This window comes from Oncorhynchus mykiss, chromosome 7, assembly GCF_057628025.1.
Source record: "Oncorhynchus mykiss isolate SJ-2025 chromosome 7, ASM5762802v1, whole genome shotgun sequence".
NCBI classification, from domain to species: Eukaryota; Metazoa; Chordata; class Actinopteri; order Salmoniformes; family Salmonidae; genus Oncorhynchus; species Oncorhynchus mykiss.
In genome coordinates this window covers 30,858,288-30,879,804 of record NC_143028.1, presented here as the reverse complement: position 1 = coordinate 30,879,804, position 21,517 = coordinate 30,858,288, and the positions used below count along the sequence as shown (strand labels likewise).

At 45.3% G+C, this 21,517-nt stretch overlaps 1 long non-coding RNA gene and 1 pseudogene across 4 annotated transcripts in view; both read right to left on the bottom strand.

Annotated features, from left to right (window-relative positions):
- LOC110527683 (mitogen-activated protein kinase kinase kinase 12-like) overlaps positions 1–21,517 on the bottom strand; it is a 63,898-nt pseudogene that overhangs the window by 16,077 nt on the left and 26,304 nt on the right. The window contains exons 5-6 of the transcript XR_016497194.1: positions 12,943–13,101; positions 11,101–11,209 (exon numbers count right to left, since the gene is read on the bottom strand). The product of XR_016497194.1 is annotated as a mitogen-activated protein kinase kinase kinase 12-like (transcript). The remainder of the gene's footprint in view (positions 1–11,100; positions 11,210–12,942; positions 13,102–21,517) is intronic.
- Positions 944–6,997, bottom strand: LOC110527684 (uncharacterized). Of its 3 annotated transcripts, XR_002474151.3 has the most exons (5): positions 6,692–6,997; positions 6,334–6,421; positions 5,689–5,855; positions 1,279–1,313; positions 944–1,059 (listed from the first exon to the last, which is right to left on the bottom strand). It is a non-coding gene; the product is annotated as an uncharacterized LOC110527684 (long non-coding RNA). The 3 variants fall into 3 exon arrangements; XR_016497196.1 differs by lacking the exon at positions 1,279–1,313; XR_016497197.1 differs by lacking the exon at positions 6,334–6,421 and having other exon boundaries at positions 6,692–6,995.

Below are 21,517 nucleotides of genomic sequence, written 5' to 3'. Positions count from 1 at the left end.
CCAGGTTTTGCCCTATATGCCTCAACCCATATGCCCGGCTGTATGCAATGCTTACAGGCAAGAACATGGGGACATGGATGCTGAAATAAGTGGGTAGGTAAATGCAAAGTATGCTATGTTAGAGCATAGGAAGGCTTCTAATTATAGGGAGACTGGACATCCCTATAATAACTGATATATAAATTAACCCCCAGTCAATCGGGAAATCTAACCCTGAGCAAAATAATAGTGGACTAGAACACACCTGTAGGCTTTCTGTAGATTGGAATAACTTTTTATTCCATTTCAAAGTCTTCAATCAGATCAAGCATTAACCAGTGATAGCAGACACTCATATATGTTTTGGCCGATGCTTTGTTGGTGTCAGAGGTGGAACTGCATTGGTCAAATCGGTGAGCAGCTGCTCTTGTGATCATTTTCACGAAGCCACACACGCCCTACTCCAGTCAGAAGTTCAGAATGAGAAAGTGTAGGCTATATAGAAATAATTACGCTCAAATTGAAAAATCATTAAAGGAAATTAGGATCTCTTATCCTAATCGAGGTGTAGAGCACATTTTATATTCCAGTGTTCGAACTTGTACACAAGGCTGCATGGGATTCTGTTAATGCGACACGGTGCAGCCAATGACAATGTCCACTTTAGGTTTATGCCGGGAGCCACTTGAGGATTTGACAGCTCTAATGCAGTTCCACCCTGACACCGTCAAAACAACTGCAGATGTTGGCTAAAGCGGATCTGATTGAATCGAGCCCTTAGTTTGCAATTGATAACAGGTTCTGAAAGGTAGGCAAATCGTTGGCAGAAAGTTGTTGTGCATTAGTGTTGTGGGTACCTAAGAACAAATGTCCACTTGGTAATCCCAGCGTGTGCAGACCAGCTCCCCGATCCCACCTACACTGGCTTAAAACTAACCCCATTAGAATGATTTAGTGAGTCAAATTGTGTAAACATCTTTACTTTATTTGAAGGATATAAATATTTTAAAAACTGTATTTATTGCAATTACAACCACTGCCTCAGCCTCTGTCCTTCTGGTCTCATGCAGCACAGCAGTCCTGTAAAACAAATGGCACAAATGTAGAGTTAGTTCATTAAAGTTATTGTAGGTGGAATCCTAAACTTGAGATCTATGTAATTTCACTTTTGTGCAAATCATGATGTCATGTCAGTAGAAGATTTATGGCAGAAATGATGTGTTGATATGACTCAGCCCATTATGTTATGGCTCCAAATCCAACATCAACAAATCTTAGTGGTAGGATTCCGTGACTTACCTTCACTATACTTGAATGAGTGTGTAGACAGCACTCTGAGCGCAGACATGAAATACAGAGGTATATTACAGTTGAATAGTGATCAGTCTCCATCATAGCTCCAAATCAAACATCAACATTACCTAGTGATAGAATTTGAAGACACACTACCGTTCAAAAGTTTGGGGTCACCTAAAAATGTCCTTGTTTTTGTTTTTGTCCATTAAAATAACATCAAATTGATCAGAAATACAGTGTAGACATTGTTAATGTTGTAAATGACTATTGTAGCTGGAAACGCCTGATTTTTAATGGAATATCTACATAGGCGTACAGAGGCCCATTATCAGCAACCATCAACCACCGTCTTGTGTTCTAATGGCACGTTGTGTTAGCTAAGTTTATCATTTTAAAAGGCTAATTGATCATTAGAAAACACTTTTGCAATTATGTTATCGCAGCTGAAAACTGTTGTTCTGATTAAAGAAGCAATAAAACTTTAGACTAGTTGAGTATCTGGAGCATCAGCATTTGCAGGTTCGATTACATGCTCAAAATGGCCAGAAACAAAGCCTTTCTTCTGAAACTCGTCAGTCTATTCTTGTTCTGAGCAATGAAGGCAATTCCATGTGATAAATTGCCATATTGAGGCCTGTGATACATTTTCTCCAAAAAGTACAATCTTTGTCCCCATGTGCAGTTGCAAACCGTAGTGTGGCTTTTTTATGGCGGTTTTGGAGCAGTGGCTTCTTCCTTGCCAAGCGGCCTTTCAGGTTATGTCGACATAGGACTCGTTTTACTGTGGATATAGATACTTTTGTACCTGTTTCCTCCAGCATCTTCACAAGGTCCTTTGCAGTTGTTCTGGTATTGATTTGCACTTTTCACACCAAAGTACATTAATCTCTAGGAGACAGAACGTGTCTCCGTTCTGAGCGGTATGACGGCTGCATGGTCCCATGGTGTTCATACTTGCGTACTATTGTTTGTACAGATGAATGTGGTACCTTCAGGCGTTTGGAAATTGCTCCCAAGGATTAACCAGACTTGAAGGTCTACAATTTTTTTTCTGAGGTCTTCGCTGATTTCTTTGGATTTTCCAAAGAGGCACTGAGTTTGAAGGTAGGCCTTGAAATACATCCACAGGTACACCTCCAATTGACTACAATTAGCCTATCAGAAGCTTCTTAAGCCATGACATAATTTTCTGGAATTTTCCAAGCTGTTTAAAGGCACAGTCAACTTAGTGTATGCAAACTTCTGACTCACTGGAATTGTGATACAGTGAATTATAAGTGAAATAATCTATCTGTAAACAATTGTTGGAAAAATTACTTGTGTCATGCACACAGTAGATGTCCTAACCGACTTGCCAAAACTATAGTTTTTTAACAAGAAATTTGTAGAGTGGTTGAAAAATGAGTTTTAATGACTCTAACCTAAGTGTATGTAAACTTCCAACTTCAACTGTATACACCTGTTCTGAAAGGCCACAGAGTCTGCAACACCACTAAGACAGGGGCACCACCAAGCAAGCGGCACCATGAAGACCAAGGAGCTCTCCAAACAGGTCAGGGACAAAGTTGTGGAGAAGTACAGATCAGGGTTGGGTTAAAACCATTATTAAACAACAAACCTGCCAAGAGAGTGCCGCCCACCAAAACTCACGGACCAGGCAAGGAGGGTATTAATCAGAGAGGGAACAAAGAGACCAAAGATAACCCTGAAGGAGCTGCAAAGATCCACAGCGGAGATTGGAGTATGTCCATAGGACTGCAGGGGGGCGGCAGGGTAGCCTAGTGGTTAGAGTGTTGGACTAGCAACCGGAAGGTTGCAAGTTCAAAACTCCCGAGCTGGCAAGTCTGTCGTTCTGCCCCTGAACAGGCAGTTAACCCACTGTTCCTAGGCCGTCATTGAAAATAAGAATTTATTCTTAACTGACTTGCCTAGTTAAATAAAGGTATAAAAAAAATACAATAAGCCGTACACTCCGCAGAGCTGGGCTTTACAGAAGAGTGGCCAGAAAAAAAGCCATTGCTTAAAGACAAAATAAGCAAACACATTTGGTGTTCGCCAAAAGGCATGTGGGAGACTCCCCAAATATATGGAAGAAAGTACTCTGGTCAGATGAGACTAAAATTGATTTTTGGCCATCATGGAAAATGTCTGGCGCAAATCCAACACCTCTCATCGCCCCGAGACATCATCCCCACAGTGAAGCATGGTGGTGGAAGCATTATGCTGTGGGAGTGTTTTTCATCAGCAGGGACTGGAAAACTGGTTCAAATTGAAGGACTGATGGATGCGCTAAATACAGGGAAATTCTTGAGGGAAACCTACTTTATTCTTCTAGAGATTTGAGACGGAGGTTCACCTTCCAGCAGGACAATGACCTTCAGTATACTGCTAAAGCAACACTCTAGTGGTTTAAGGGGAAACATTTAAATGTCTTGGAATGGCCTAGTCAAAGCCCAGACCTCAATCCAATTGAGAATCTGTTGTATGACAAAGATTGCTGTACACCAGCGGAACCCATCCAACTTGAAGAAGCTGAAGCAGTTTTTCCTTGAAGAATGGGTAAAAACCCCAGTGGCTAGATGTGCCAAGCTTATAGAGACATACCCCAAGAGACTTGCAGCTGTAATTGCTGCAAAAGGTGGCTCTACAAAGTATTGACTTTGAGGGGGTGAATAGTTATGCACGCTCAAGTTGTCGTGTTTGTTTCACAATTAAAAATATTTTGTATCTTCAAAGTGGTAGGCATGTTGTGTACATCAAATGATACAAACCCCCCCAAAATCTATTTTAATTCCAGGTTGCAAGGCTACAAAATAGGAAAAAAGCCAAGGGGGTTGAATACTTTCGCAAGCCACTGTACATTTCAGTCATTTAGCAGACGCTCTTATTCAGAGCGACTTTCAGTTGCAAGTGCCATGCTCTGCCAACTGAGCCACCAGGCTCTCCTGAACATGGTTAGCTACCGATGTCCACTTTGTCACAATTTCCTAACCAGTACAGGTGGTTGATTATGGACCTCCCCCAGCACCTCACCACATCACAGTTTCTCTCCTTCCCAAGAGCATTCTCCCATTCTTCTCTACAGATCCTCTCAAGGTATGTCAGATTGGACGGGGAGTGTCGCTGCACAGCTATTTTCAGGTCTCTCCAGTGATGTTCGATCGAGTTCAAGTCCGGGCTCTGGCTGGGCCACTCAAGGACATTCAGAGACTTGTCCCGAAGCCACTCCTGCGTTGTCTTGGCTGTGTGCTGAGGGTCGTTGTCCTGTTGGAAGGTGAACCTTCTCCCCAGAGGTCCTGAGCGCTCTGGAGAAGGTTTTCATCAAGGATCTCTCTGTACTTTGCTCTGTTCATCTTTCCCTTGATTGACTAGTCTCCCAGTCCCTGCCACTGAAAAACATCCCCACAGCATGATGCTGCCACCACCATGTTTCACTGTAGGGATGGTGCCAGTTTTCCTCCAGATGTGACACTTGGCATTCAGGCCAAAGAGTTCAATCTTGGTTTCATCAGAGCAGAGAATCTTGTTTCTCATGGTCTGAGAGTCCTTTAGGTGCCTTTTGGTAAACTCCAAGCAGGCTGCCATATGCCTTTTACTGAGGATTGGCTTCCGTCTGGCCACTCTACCATAAAGGCCTGATTGGTGGAGTGCTACAGAGATGGTTGTCCTTCTGGAAGGCTCTCCCATCTCCACAGAGGAACTCTGGAGCTCTGTCAGAGTGACCACCGGGTTCTTGGTCACCTCCCTGACCAAGGCCCTTCTCCCCATATTGCTTAGTTTGGTCGGGCGGCTAGCTCTAGGAAGAGTCTTGGTGGTTCCAAACTTCTTCCATTTAAGAACGATGGAGGCCACTGTGTTCTTGGGGACCTTCAATGCTGCAGATATTTTTTGGTATCTTTGGTGGGCGGCACTCTCTTGGCAGGTTTGTTGTCTGTGCCTCAACACAATCCTGTCTCGGAGTTCTATGGACAATTCCTTCAACCTCATTGCTTGGTTTTTGCTCTGACATGCACTGTCACTGTGGGACCTTATATAGACAGGAGTGTGCCTTTCCAAATCATGTCCAATCAATTGCATTTACCACAGGTGGATACCAATCAAGTCGTAGAAACATCTCAAGGATGACCAATGGAAACAGGATGCACCTGAGCTCAATTTCGAGTCTCATAAAGGGTCTAAATAAGATATTTCTGTTTTTAATTTTTAATAAATGTGCAAAATGTTCTAAAAACCTGATGTCACTTTGACATTATTGGGTATTGTGATTGATGATGCAATTCCTCAACATGTGAACAGGTGTGTTAAGGACTCTGTAATTGCCAGTACGAGGTACACTTTTTTCACTGTCTACATTAGTCTACAACACACGTAGTCATAAAATCACATTACAAGCTCACTACAGTGTCATCTTACAGTTTGGCATCGCAGATGGTGTTTGTGTCATCATCAGGGTGACAACTGGAGTCATCGTTGGAAAAGTCCAAGGAGCTGAGGACTGCAAGGAGCTGAGATTTCAGGAATGCACACCAGTGTTGCTGTATTTGAAGACACGCTCTTGTGTTTTGGCTGGAACTGGGTGGCTGTAAATTATACAGAAAGACAACTGATGTTTTGGTGTCTCTGTGATACTCCTATTCATGGCTTTACCATCCACATGCAACTCTTTGTGGTGATAAACAGGCAAAATGACACGTTTGATAATCTAGTGGCTACATAAATCATTATCTCATTCCCATTGGCAAGTCCAGTCAAACTGTCTGCCCCCAAACCCCTTTCCCACTTGAGTGCAGCCTGTCCCTCTCACACTCTCCACAGCTCCACTGAACCCTACCTCAGATAGCAATTTGTATTGATATTGTTTCTTAGAGATGTTTTTCAATTGAGCTGCGGATTTACACAGTATGCCTGTATTTGAAGTCATCTGAATGTCAACTATGTCAGTAACAACAGTAACATGAGGTAACATTACATCTGAATAGGTGGGGAGAGGCAAAGGGAATAGCCAAGCCAACTAGCTAATTATTTGTGTTGTTTCTACTTGAGCGTCATAAACTCGACCTTGCTCCTCCTTTGTGGGATGCTTGCGCAGAGAAATTACAAGCCTGTGGCGGGTCTGCCTGGGAGCAATCTCTCTTCTGCTAGAAACCTGTAAATATATGTACATTGTAACCTAGAAAGTTTTGGATACGTTTTGTCCTAAACCAAATAGTTTGGTAGCTTGCTAGCTGAACTGAACTCACTTCATTCGGATGTTTTGATATCATACATTTATCACAGCTAAGCTAACGTCGTTAGCTAGCTAGTTTATTGCATAAGCATTTCATGTAATGATGTAGCTAACAATTGTAGAAGGGGCACAGTTATAATTTACATTTGATCAGATAACTAGCTAGCTGAGAAGTTCTCTTTTACTTACAGTCTCGCCGTCCGGGTAGATGGTTGGAAAAGCATCTTCATTGAGTCAAAGCCACATTTGAAAGCCCAGCTCCACCGGCAAGTAATTTAAAAAAAGGACTCCCGGGTGATATTGTAATAACATATTAAAACATGTAATAACGCATTCACTGACTGTTGTCTGCCTGGGCTTAACTATGCAATCATGGCTTGTACTCTGTGTTATACCTTCCCTCTCTCTCTGTTTCTCTATATACTAACTACACTGGAAACCCCCACACGGGTGGCTGACTAAGATAATATACACACTGAAAACCCATAAATACACGCACACACTCAAAAGCCTTCGGGAGGGGCTCCAAAGACAAAGAACTCTGTCGAGAACCAATGGGATACTGACACCAGGCTGGAGAGGACTGTCTATCACCTACAAGCAACCTACCAGAAGCCAGGACTACCAGAATCTACCTACGTCATTTCAATGTATAAATGAACTGCGCAATATGTTTTTAGCTCTCTTCTTCCGATAGTTCCCTAAGAGCTGGACGAATGGGAGCCGTGCAGCACGTTTTGCCAGATATCATTACGCTTGAATAAACGGCCTTTAATATACCGTAGCCGCCTTGTCCAGAGTCTCATCTTGGTCTCGTTTCTCCTGTAACTAATCATCAACAATATACACATTGCAGACTGACACACGTACAGTTTCTTTACGACTCTTCAAAGCTGAGGAAAGTCATCCACTGGCAGTAAACATGAGGATGGAGAGGGCAACTCATACAAACTCCAGTCTTTGATGTTTCAACCAGCAACCCTGCACGCACCGTAGCTGCGGGGCATTGCACAATTGGACAGACAGACAAACGTATAAAGCTACAAAAAGACAAAGAGATACAGAAGTGAGACAGATAAACTTGGACAAAACTACAAACAAACAAATGGATTTAGACAAATAGACAGATTGATATATAGATACAGAGTGCAAAATAGCTGTTTAAAACAGCAGCAATAGCAAGTGGACGTCGAAAGGATGTTTGGCTCAGTCGTGAAGAGGAATAACTTTGAATGTGTTTCTAATTAATGTTTTAAACATTCAGGCCATGCTTGTGGGTGGTAACATTTAAATAAAACCCAGCCCTGAAGCAAAACGTAGGCAAAAAATGATTTGTACTTCATCTCATAGGAAAACACAACATTGAATTGGATTTGCAATAAATGGGCAGTTCGGATTTGTCCAAATATATCATACGTTGACTAAAAGGGTGACTTATTGATGTAAATCGTGCAACATCATGGGTAAGCTCTGGCCATTGTCTTTCAACTCTAAAAATTGGATTTCTACTCGCATGGGCGTTTATAAAGAATTAAAAAGTTATTTCAGAACTTGAATTACTTGCCAATACAACTACATGAATCTAGAAATTACAGTGGGGCAAAAAAGTATTTAGTCAGCCACCAATTGTGCAAGTTCTCCCACTTAAAAAGATGATAGAGGCCTGTAATTTTTTTTCATCATAGGTACACTTCAACTATGACAGACAAAATGAGAAAGAAAAATCCAGAAAAATCACATTGTAGGATTTTTAATGAATTTATTTGCAAATTATGGTGGAAAATAAGTGTTTGGTCACCTACAAACAAGCAAGATTTCTGGCTCTCACGGACCTGTAACTTCTTCTTTAAGAGGCTCCTCTGTCCTCCACTCGTTACCTGTATTAATGGCACCTGTTTGAACTTGTTATCAGTATAAAAGACACCTGTCCACAACTTCAAACAGTCACACTCCAAACTCCACTATGGCCAAGACCAAAGAGCTGTCAAAGGACATCAGAAACAAAATTGTAGACCTGCACCAGGCTGGGAAGACTGAATCTGCAATAGGTAAGCAGCTTGGTTTGAAGAAATCAACTGTGGGAGCAATTATTAGGAAATGGAAGACATACAAGACAACTGATAATCTCCCTCGATCTGGGGCTCCACGCAAGATCTCACCCCGTGGGATCAAAATGATCACAAGAACGGTGAGCAAAAAACCCAGAACCACACGGGGGGACATAGTGAATGACCTGCAGAGAGCTGGGACCAAAGTAACAAAGCCTACCATCAGTAACACACTACGCCACCAGGGACTCAAATACTGCAATGCTAGACGTGTCCCCCTGCTTAAGCCAGTACATGTCCAGGCCCGTCTGAAGTTTGCTAGAGAGCATTTGGATGATCCAGAAGAAGATTGGGAGAATATCATATGGTCAGATGAAACCAAAATATAACTTTTTGGTAAAAACTCAACTCGTCGTGTTTGGAGGACAAAGAGTGCTGAGTTGCATCCAAAGAACACCATACCTACTGTGAAGCATGGGGGTGGAAACATCATGCTTTGGGGCTGTTTTTCTGCAAAGGGACCAGGACGACTGATCCGTGTAAAGGAAAGAGTGAATGGGGCCATGTATTGTGAGATTTTGAGTGAAAACCTCCTTTCATCAGCAAGGGCATTGAAGATGGCTGGGTCTTTCAGCATGACAATGATCCCAAACACACCGCCCGGGCAACGAAAGAGTGGCTTCGTAAGAAGCATTTCAAGGTCATCGTTGAAGTGTACCTATGATGAAAATTACAGGTCTCTCTCATCTTTTTAAGTGGGAGAACTTGCACAATTGGTGGCTGACTAAATACTTTTTTGCCTCACTGTAAGTTTTGTTGGTCAGAGTGCAGTATTTATTTAGTTAATAAGTGCCTTCGGAAAATATTCAGACCCATTGACTTGTTCCACATTTTGTTAGGTTGCAGCCTTAATCTAAAATCGATTAAATAGTTTGTTTTCATCAATTTACACACAATAACCCATAACGACAAAGCAAAAACAGTCTTTTAGAAATGTTTGCTAATTTATACAAATATTTTTTTTAATCACATTTACATAAGTATTCAGATCCTTTCAAGCTCTGTCAGGTTGGACGGGGAGTGTTGCTGCACAGCTATTTTCAGGTCTCTCCAGAGATGTTCGATCGAGTTCAAGTCCAGGCTCTGGCTGAGCCACTCAAGGACATTCAGAGACTTGTCCCGAAGCCACTCCTGCGTTGGTTTGGCTGTGTGCTTAGGGTCGTTGTCCTGTTGGAAGGTGAAACTTCGCCCCAGTCTGAGGTTCTAAGCGCTCTGGAGCAGATTTTCATTTAGGATCTCTACAATTTGCTCCGTTCATCTTTTCCCCGATCCTGACTATTCTCCCAGGCCCTGACGCTGAAAAACATCCCCACAGCATGATGCTGCCACCACCATGCTTCACCATAGGGATGGTGCCAGGTTTCCTCCAGACGAGACATTTGGCATTCAGCCCAAAAAGTTCAATCTTGGTTTATCAAACCAGAGAATTGTGTTTCTGAGAGTCCTTTAGGTACCTTTTGGCAAACTCCAAGCAGGCTGTCATGTGCCTTTTCCTGAGGAGTGGCTTCAATCTGCCCACTCCACCATAAAGGCCTGATTGGTGGAAAGCTGCAGAGATGGCCATACTTCTGGAAGGCTCTCCCATCTCGACAGAGGAACTCTGGAGCTCTGTCAGAGTGACCATTGGGTTCTTGGTCACCTCCCTGACCAAGGCCCTTCTCCCCCGATTGCTCCGTTTGGCTGGGCGGCCAGCTCTAGGAAGAGTCTTAGTGGTTCCAAATCCATTTAAGAATGATGGAGGCCACTGTGTTCTTGGGGACCTTCAATGCTGCAGACACATCTGTGCCTCGACACAATCCTGTCTTGTAGCTCTACAGACAATTCCTTCGACTTCATGGCTTGGTTTTTTCTCTGAGATGCACTGTCAACTGCGGGACCATATATAGACAGGTGTGTACCTTTTTAATTTTTACATTTGCAAAAATGTCTAAAAACCTGTTTTCGCTTTGTCATTATGGGGTATTGTGTGTAGATTGCTGGGGATTTCAAAATGTTTATCCATTTTAGAGTAAGGTGGTAACAAAATGTGGAACAAGTCAATAGGTCCTGAATACTTTCCGAAGGCACAAAAGTTTGCTAGCAAGTCTTTCACACTGGCTTTAGCCAGGGCCTCTCTGGGCAAGTTCAGGGGGTTGCCTAGCAGCACTTGCCTCTAACAGCTGTCACGACAGCTCAAATGGCTTTGAAAAAATACAATTTCAGCTAATAGGGAGAAGTGTCTAACAAAATAATTATATTATGGAATTCACTAATCATAAACTATTTACATATAATAGAAATGTGGGTACATTTGTGGACAAAATTCAAAATTACTGTACCATGAAATTACTGTACCATGAAAGTTTAATTTCTAAATGGCCGTCCTGTAGTAATGTTGCCGGCATGCCAATGTCCATTCTAGTGTTTCATTTATTTATGTACCTGATATTGTAAGTACGTCTCTTGTGGGGTTAGGGTTAGAGAGCTGTACTCTGCTGGGCTCTACTTTACCTGAGATTTGAAGTATGTCTCCTGTGGGGTAGACAGCAGGTCAGCTGAAGCGATATCCAGATGTAGGAGGATCTGACGGAAAGAAGGTCTGTTCCTGGGCTTACAGCTCCTGGGAGCAGAAAAAAACAACATTAGAACATGTCTACTTCTACCTTTTAAAGGGTAACTCTCAACCCCAATTTCAGCCTTTGTCCAACCCCTTCAAAAAAATAAAAACGCATTCAGGTGAGAAGTTGTGGGTGGGGAGAATTGCTCATAAATACTAATTTTGGGGGTGGGTAAATGTAGTTATACCTGACCCCAACAATTTCTCACTAGCATACTTACCAGAAGTCCACTGGCATGCTCTGATAATAAAATGGTGTGCATCGCAAGCAAATATGGCTCTGGATAGTTATCTCACCGTGGTAATATGCCAAGTTCCTGACATTAATTGCCACTTGCCAGTTCAAATTCCCCATGCAGTTATTTATTTATTGTGGACTCTGTATTGTTTTGGGAAGAAAAGTGCTATCGTCACTGTGAAAAATGAAGATTAGGGGCTCAATTCAATCCAACCCGCATTGCAGTATTTACCCAGTAGCTTTTTTTCCAATGGTCAAATTACTCACAGATTTGTCTTGGGTACTGTATAACAACTACTACCACCCATCTCACAGGTATGCTTTCCCTTTCAGAATTAGATGTGTGTGCAGGTAGCTTGCGATTGACCTGTTGGAGACCACAGACATAGAGGTGCCTCTACATCAGGATTTCAATCGTAGAGTTGAACCGCTGTGGGCAAAAAGAGCTAGATTGACAACTAAAAGACCAAAAGAAGTATGTGAACACCTGCTCGTCGAACATCTCATTCCAAAATGATGGGCATTTAATATGGAGTCGGTCCCCCCTTTGCTGCTATAACAGCCTCCACTCTTCTGGGAAGGCTTTCCACTAGATGTTGAAACATTGCTGCAGGGACTTGCATTCAGCCACAAGAGCATTTGTGAGGTCGGGCACTGATGTTGGGTGATTAGGCCTGGCTCGCAGTTGGCGTTCCAATTCATCCCAAGGTCAGGGCTCCGTGCAGGCGCCAAGTTCTTCCACACCAATCTCGACAAACCATTTCTATATGGACCTCGCTTGGTGCACAAGGGCATTGTCATGCTTAAACAGGAAAGGGCCTTCCCCAAACTGTTGCCAAAAAGTTGGAAGCTCAGAATCGTCTAGAATGTCATTGCATGCTGTAGTGTTAAGATTTTCCATTACTGGAACTAAGGGGCCTAGCCCGAACCATGAAAAACAGCCCCAGGCCATTATTTTTCCTCCACCAAACTTTACAGTTGGCACTTTGCATTGGCGAAGGTAGCGTTCTCCTGGAATCCACCAAACCCAGATTTTCCGGACTGCCAGATGGCGTGTTTCATCACTCCAGAGAACACGTTTCCACTGCTCCAGTGTCCAATGAGTTTTACACCACTCCACTCCACTTGGCCTTGTGCATGGTGATCTTAGGCTTGTGTGCGGCTGCTCTGCCATATAAACCCATTTCATGAAGCTCCCGACGAACAGGTATTGTGCTGGAACTCGGTAGTGAGTGTTGCAACCGAGGACAGATGTCTATGTGCTACGTGTTTCAGCACTCGACGGTCCCGTTCTGTGAGCTTGTGTGGCCTACCACTTCGTAACTTAAAACGTTTTTTTTTCATGAAAGCTACTCTTGTAGCTCTTGTTTATCTCCTCCTCAGTTACAGGCATGTTTATGGCCTTTCCTCCACGACTCCCTCCCTTCATCCATCTCTCCATTTCTCTACCTCCCACCCCTTTCCCCCTCCCTTCCTCTCTCCCATTCCTCTATTTCACCAGCACTGTCGCAGCAGTATTTTGAATCCATCTGGGCAGCTCTCTGGGACGGGCAGGTTCAAGCTGTTGTTGCCCACTCCCCAGATGATGGCCGAGGAGTCCACGTCTTTATACGGCACCTCTCCTGTTAGCATCTCCCACAGTACCACACCAAACGACCTAGAGTGAAAGAGAGAGACATCTATGAGCTCCAACTAATCTTTAAGACTATCCTTTCCATACCACCCTGCATCCTACAGCTGGCCGGCCTCTAAAGCTAAGCAGGGTTGGTCCTGGTCAGTCCCTGGATGGGAGACCAGATGCTGCTGGCAGATGATGCTTCCCTCTAGTCTAAGGAGATCCCAGGATAGTGAAGGGGATATTGCCCTGCCTAGGGTGTCATCTTTCAGATGAGATGTTATAAGGGTGTCCTGTGGTTTTAAAAAAATCTCATGGCACTTATCGTAAGAGTAATGTTCTAAACCTTGGTTTCCTAGCCAAATTCCCAATCTGGCCCCTTTCAATCATGACTACCAAATCATCCAAATTGGCATATATCACACCTCATTTCTCCACCATGACAGCTGATGTGGGGAGAGTGTTCTTAAGCAAAATGGTTTCCATGCATCCTCCTAAGTGGCTGTTACACATTGGTCATGGAAGAGGTAAGTTTGCCACCTTACTATGTAAAGCACTTTTAGCACCTACTGTAGGAGGAAAGGCACTATATAAATGCAATAAATGATTATACAATAAAGACTGAAATCACTCTAGTACACAAGTTTTATAAGACATCAAATTCCTACCCCACTTGTGTTTGTTTTTCAGCCTCTTATGTACCCACCATACTTTTTCCAATGTTGTTTTCATCTCTGAACTAACACACAATGAACACAACACTGTGTACATGTTTGTTTGAGTAGTAAAGGGGTTAGTCAGACAGCCTGTGTTTATGTGTGTACTGTGCTCCCCTGGCCGACGATGCAGGTCACCACCACTCATGAGGACTGTGAGCTCTCGTTCTCCGTGGCCAACGCGAGTAGGAAATGTAAGCGTGCTAACCCTCGCAAGGCTGCCGGCCCAGACGACATCCCAAGCCGTGTTCTCAGAGCATGTGCAGACCCGTTCAATCTCTCCTTATCCCAGTCTGCTGTCCCAATTGCTTCAAGATGTCCACCATTGTTCCTGTACCCAAGAAAGCGAAGGCTACTAAACTAGCACTCACTTCTGTCATCATGAAGTTCTTTGAAAGGCTAGTTAAGGATCATATCACCTCCACCTTACCCGGCACCCTAGACCCACTACAATTTGCATACCATCCCAACAGATCCATGGATGACACATTCGCCATCACACTGCACACTGCCCTATCCCATCTGGACAAGAAGAATACCAATGTAAGAATGCTGTGTATCAACTACAGCTCAGCCCTCAACACCATATTGCCCTCCAAGATCATCACTAAGCTCTGGGCCCTAGGTCTGAACCCCACCCTGTGTAACTGGGTCCTGGACTTCCTGACTGGCTGACCCCAGGTGTTGAAAGTAGGCTGATCCTCACAAGGGTGCATGCTGGGCCTCCTCCTACACTCCCTGTTCACCCATGACTACGTGGCCACGTACGTCTCCAACTCAATCATCAGATGACGCAACAGTGGTAGACCTGATTACCAACAACGATGAGACAGCCTACAGGGAGGAGGTGAGAGCCTTGGCGGAGTGGTGACAGGAAAATATCTCTCCCTCAATGTCAACTAAATGAAGAAGCTGACCGTGGACTTCAGGAGACAGCAGAGGGAGCACGCCCCACGTCCACATTGACGCGGTCGTAGTGGAGAGTGTGAAGACAATGTGGTGAAGAAGGCGCTTACAGCGGCTCTTCAACCTCAGGAGGCTGAGATCGCTAAGATCCTCACAAACTTCTACAGATGCACCATTGAGAGCATCCTGTCAGACTGTATCACCGCCTGGTACGGCCTCTGGAGAGCCCTGCGGTTGCAGGCGGTGCAGTCAGCCCAATGCATCACCGGGGGCACACCGATGGTCCTCCAAGACAGCTACAGCACCCGGTGTCAAAGGTAGGCCAAGAAGATTGTTGGAGCCAAATTCTAATTTTCTTTATTTGTGCTATAGTTATTGTTTTGCTCAATTTATAAAAAATATATTATTGAATAAGTATAAGTATAAATATTTTATTATGAATTATGGAGAATGGTTGTAGAACTCATGTGTTTCTATTATGATTATCACGGGTACTTAAAATCATTATAGAGCATTTCCTGGACACACCCCTTTTTTCCCATGTTCCCCTTCCTTTTACCTATTTAGTTTTTTTGCAGTATGGGTCTACTAGGCCTCAGGTATTGGCGGTACCTTCCCATTTTATTGACCGCTACACTACAACTTCCAACTAAGACATCTCCTACGAGTCTATCTTTCGTTTACAGTTTAAATCTGATCGCTTTGACTTTGTTCATCGATGGAATATAGCCTATGAAATGGAAAATAAATGTTTGTTTTTACACTATTTGGGCTTTGGATTCCCTGTTCTGTGGTTGCTTTGGAAGCGCATCTGACTACGACATCACATACAGTACCTGTGGCCTCAAGGCAAGTTTGGCCTTATATAAGATCATCAAGGACCTCAGCGACACGAGCCATGGCCTGCTCCCCCCGCTACCATCTAGAAGGCGGAGACAGTAGAGGTGCATCAAAGCTGGGACAGAGAGACTGAAAAACAGCTTCTATCTCCAGGCCATCAGACTTTTAAATTGTCACCACTAGCTGGCCTCCACCCAGTACCCTGCCCTGAACTTAGCCACTGTTACTAGCCAGCTACCACCCGGTACTCTACCCTGTACCTTGGAGACTGCAGCCCTATATACATAGTCATTGAACACTGGTCACTTTGATAATGTTTACGAACTGTTTTACCCACTTTGTTTGTATATATTGTATTCTAGTCAAGGTTAGCTTCCGTCCTCCTCTGGATACATTGACTTCAATACAAAACCTAGGAGGCTCGTAGGCCTCAGCCCCTTCCATAGATATATATGATAATGATGACCACTTCAACCAAACAATTATTTTGCAGTAAGAAGTGACATGTTGTCCATCCAAACATATAATTAGGATCAGAGAATGAACCTAGTGTGTTGTATTGGGATTGTGCCACAGAGCATTTATGGGGGTTCTGTGGGTTGAGAAACTTGGTAACATTGTTGGACAGAGATTAAGATCAACTCTATAAGGCCATAATTAAACAATAGAATGCTCATCCATAAGCGGTGCTCCTAGTGGCCGGGGACTTTAATGCAGGCAAACTTAAATCCGTTTTACCTCATTCCTACTAGCATGTCACATGAGCGGAAAAAAACTCTAGACCACCTTTTCTCCACACACAGAGATGCATACAAAGCTCTCCCCGCCCCCCATTTGGTCCTGATTCCTGCTTACAAGCAAAAACTAAAGCAGGAACCTCAAGTGACTCGCTCAATACCGAAGTGGTCAGATGACACGGATGCTGACTGTTTTCCATGCACAGACTAGAATATTTTCCTGGATTCATCCAATGGCATTGAGGAGTATACCACCTCAGCCATCGGCTTCATCAATAAGTGCATCGATGACGCCGTCCTCAGTGATTTTACGTACATATCCCAACCAGAAGCCATGGATTACAGGCAACATCCGCATTGAGCTAAAGACTAGAGCTGCCGATTTCAAGGAGCGGGACACTAATCCCGCTATGCCCTCATACGAACCATCAAACAAGCACAGCGTCAATTCAGGATTAAGATTGAATCCTACTACACCGGCTAGGATGCTCGGCAGATGTGGCCGAGCTTGAAAACTATTACGGACTACAAAGGGAAACCCAGACGCAAGCTGCCTTGTGACGTGAGCCTACCAGACGAGCTAAATGTCTTTTATGCTCGCTTCGAGATAAGCAACACTGGAGCATGCATGAGAGCACCAGCTGTTTTGGACGACTGTGTGATACCGCTCTCGGTAGCCAATGTGAGCACGAACTTTAAACAGGTTAACATTCACAAAGCCACAGGGCCAGACTGATTACCAGGACGTGAACTCAAAGCATGCGCGGACCAACTGACAAGTGTCTTCACTGACATTTTCAACCTCTGCCTGACCGAGTCTGTAATACCTACATGTTTCAAGCAGACCACCCATAGTCCCTGTGCCCAAGGAAGCGAAGGTAACCTGCCTAAATGATTACCGCCCCGTAGCACTCACATTGGTAGCCATGAAGTGCTTGGAAAGGCTAGTCATGGCTCATATCAACAGCATCCTCCCGGATACCCTGGACCTACTCCAATTCACATACCGCCCCAACAGATCCACAGATGATGCAATCTCAGTTGCACTCCACACTGCCCTTTCCCACCTGGACAAAGGGAACACCTATGTAAGTAAGAATGCTGTTCATTGACTACAGCTCAAGGTTCAACACCATAGTGCCCACAAAGCTCATCACTAAGCTAAGGACCATGGGACTAAACACCTCCCTCTGCATCTGGATCCTGGACTTCCTGATGGGGCGCCCCCAGCTGGTAAGGGTAGGCACCAACACGTCTGCAACGCTGATCCTCAACACTGGGGCCCTTTGGGGGTGTGTACATAGTCCCCTCTTGTACTCCCTGTTCACAACTCCAACACAATCATTAAGTTTTCTGATGACACAACAGTGGTAGGCCTGATCACCGAAAATGATGAGACAGCCAATAGGGAGGAGGTCAGAGACCTGGCAGTGTGGTGCCAGGACAATGACCTTTCCCTCAATGTGAGCAAGACAAAGGAGCTGATCAGACTACAGGAAAAGGTGGGCCGAACAGGCCCCCATTAACACAGACGGGGCTGTAGTGGAGCAGGTTGAGAGCTTCAAGTTCCTTGGTGTCCACATCACCAATGAACTATCATGGTCCAAGCACACAAAGACAGTCATGAAGAGGGCACGACAACACCTTTTCCCCCTCAGGAAAATGAAAAGATTTGGCATGGGTCCCCAGATCCTCAAAAAGTTATACAGCTGCACCATCGAGAGCTTCACCGCCTGGTATGGCAACTGCTCAGCATCTGACTGTAAGGCGCTACAGAGGGTAGTGAGTATGGCCAAGTACATCACTGGGGCCAAGCTTCCTACCATCCAGGGCGTATATAATAGGCGGTGTCAGAGGAAAGGTGGAGGCAGAGACTGTTTTCTCTGCTACCGCACGGCAAGTGGTACCGGAGCACCAAGTCCAGGACTAAAAGGCTCCTTAACAGCTTCTACCCAGGGGCTGAACCAGAGTGCCACCCCAAAATTTCGGGTGCCACCCCAAAATGTAATTCGCTACTGGCAGTTTGATGCTGATTGACATCTCATTTCAACTCTTGTTGAAAGAAGCATTTATTTTGATGTTTGGCGGCAGATTTTTCAAATCGAGGACGAGGAAGAGAGAATATTAACTTTGGTTGCGAGATACATAAGAAAAAGAAGAACATACAGAAGGAGAAGAGGGAATATTTCCACAGCTCCACAAGCTCTTTTTGTGATTAGCGAAAGCATCATATTTTTAAGGTAAGTTTTAAGGTTTACCAACGGGTTTAGGTTTCCTGAACAACGCTGTGTAAGTTAACGTTAGACCTTTGGCTACATTTAAAAAGATATATACTGTATATATTTCACCTTTATTTAACCAGGTAGGTCAGTTGAGAACAAGTTCTCATTTACAACTGCGACATGGCCAAGATAGAGCAAAGAAGTGCGACACAAACAACAGAGTTACACATGGAATAAACAAACATACAGTCAATTTTTTTATTTTTTTTATTTCACCTTTATTTAACTAGGCAAGTAAGTTAAGAACACATTCTTAATTTCAATGACGGCCTAGGAACGGTGGGTTAACTGCCTTGTTCAGGGGCAGAATGACAGATTTTTACCTTGCCAGCTCGGGGATTCAATCTTGCAACCTTACAGTTAACTAGTCCAACGCTCCAACCACCTGATTACATTGCACTCCACGAGGAGGTTGCCTGTTACGCGAATGCAGTAAGAAGCTGTTACGGTGCGTGAATGAGGACCCAAAAGCGAATTAACTTAAACAGAGCTTCTTTAATTACCAAACATAGGTAGGCTCAGACGGACCGGCAGATTCCGACAGGACAAGACAAGGTTACAGCAAACATGACGACAGTCTGGTTCAGGCATGAAACACAACAAACAAGAATCCGACAAGGACAGGAACAAAAACAGAGAGAGATATAGGGGACTAATCAGAGGGAAAAGGGGAACAGGTGGGAGAAGGGGTGACGAGGTAGTCAAGAGGAGACAAGGAACAGCTGGGGGAAAGCGGGGGAGAAAAGGTAACCTAACAACGACCAGCAGAGGGAGACAGGGTGAAGGGAAAGGACAGAGACAAGACACAACATGACAGTACATGACAGTACCCCCCCACTCACCGAGCGCCTCCTGGCGCACTCGAGGAGGAAACCTGGCGGCAACGGAGGAAATCCTCGATCAGCGCACGGTCCAGCACGTCCCGAGAGGGAACCCAACTCCTCTCCTCAGGACCGTACCCCTCCCAATCTACGAGGTACTGGTGACCACGGCCCCGAGGACGCATGTCCAAAATTCTACGGACCCTGTAGATGGGTGCGCCCTCGACAAGGATGGGGGGGGGGGGGGGAGACGAGCGGGGGCGCGAAGGACGGGCTTGATGCAGGAGACATGGAAGACCGGGTGGACGCGACGAAGGTATCGCGGAAGAAGAAGTCGAACTGTGACAGGATTAATGACCCGAGAAATACGGAACGGACCAATGAACCGCGGGGTCAACTTGCGAGAAGCCGTCTTAAGGGGAAGGTTCTGAGTGGAGAGCCAAACTCTCTGACCGCGACAATATCTAGGACTCTTAGTTCTACGCTTATTAGCAGCCCTCACAGTCTGCGTCCTATAACGGCAAAGTGCAGACCTGACCCTCTTCCAGGTGCGCTCGCAACGTTGGACAAAAGCCTGAGCGGAGGGGACGCTGGACTCGGCGAACTGAGATGAGAACAGCGGAGGCTGGTACCCGAGGCTACTCTGAAAAGGAGATAGCCCGGTCGCAGACGAAGGAAGCGAGTTGTGGGCGTATTCTGCCCAGGGGAGCTGTTCTGACCAAGACGCAGGGTTGCGAAAAGAAAGACTGCGTAAGATGCGACCAATAGTCTGATTGGCCCGTTCTGCTTGACCGTTAGACTGGGGGTGAAAGCCGGAAGAGAGACTGACGGAAGCCCCAATCAAACGGCAAAACTCCCTCCAAAATTGAGACGTGAATTGCGGACCTCTGTCCGAAACGACGTCTGACGGAAGGCCATGAATTCTGAAAACATTCTCGATGATGATTTGTGCCGTCTCTTTAGCAGAAGGAAGCTTAGCAAGGGGAATGAAATGAGCCGCCTTAGAGAACCTATCGACAACCGTAAGAATAACAGTCTTCCCCGCTGACGAAGGCAGTCCGGTGACAAAATCTAAGGCGATGTGAGACCACGGTCGAGAGGGAATAGGAAGCGGCCTGAGACGGCCGGCAGGAGGAGAGTTACCGGACTTAGTCTGCGCGCAGACCGAACAAGCAGCCACGAAACGACGCGTGTCATGCTCCCGGGTGGGCCACCAAAAACGCTGGCGAATGGAAGCAAGCGTACCCCGAACGCCAGGGTGGCCGGCTAACTTGGCAGAGTGAGCCCACTGAAGAACGGCCAGACGAGTAGGAACGGGAACGAAAAGAAGGTTCCTAGGACAAGCGCGCGGCGACGGAGTGTGAGTGAGCGCTTGTTTTACCTGCCTCTCAATTCCCCAGACAGTCAACCCGACAACACGCCCCTCAGGGAGAATCCCCTCGGGGTCAGTGGAGGCTACTGAAGAACTGAAGAGACGAGACAAAGCATCAGGCTTGGTGTTCTTAGAGCCCGGACGATAAGAAATCACGAACTCGAAACGAGCGAAAAACAGCGCCCAACGCGCCTGACGCGCATTAAGTCGTTTGGCAGAACGGATGTACTCAAGGTTCCTATGGTCAGTCCAAACGACAAAAGGAACGGTCGCCCCCTCCAACCACTGTCGCCATTCGCCTAGGGCTAACCGGATGGCGAGCAGTTCGCGGTTACCCACATCATAGTTACGTTCCGACGGCGACAGGCGATGAGAAAAATACGCGCATGGGTGGACCTTGTCGTCAGAGAGGAAGCGCTGAGAAAGAATGGCTCCCACGCCCACCTCTGACGCGTCAACCTCGACAACGAACTGTCTAGAGACGTCAGGTGTAACAAGGATAGGAGCGGATGTAAAACGATTCTTGAGGAGATCAAAAGCTCCCTGGGCGGAAACGGACCACTTAAAGCACGTCTTGACAGAAGTAAGGGCTGTGAGAGGAGCTGCCACCTGACCGAAATTACGGATGAAACGACGATAGAAGTTCGCGAAGCCGAGAAAGCGCTGCAGCTCGACGCGTGACTTAGGGACGGGCCAATCAATGACAGCTTGGACCTTAGCGGGATCCATCTTAATGCCTTCAGCGGAAATAACAGAACCGAGAAATGTGACGGAGGAGGCATGA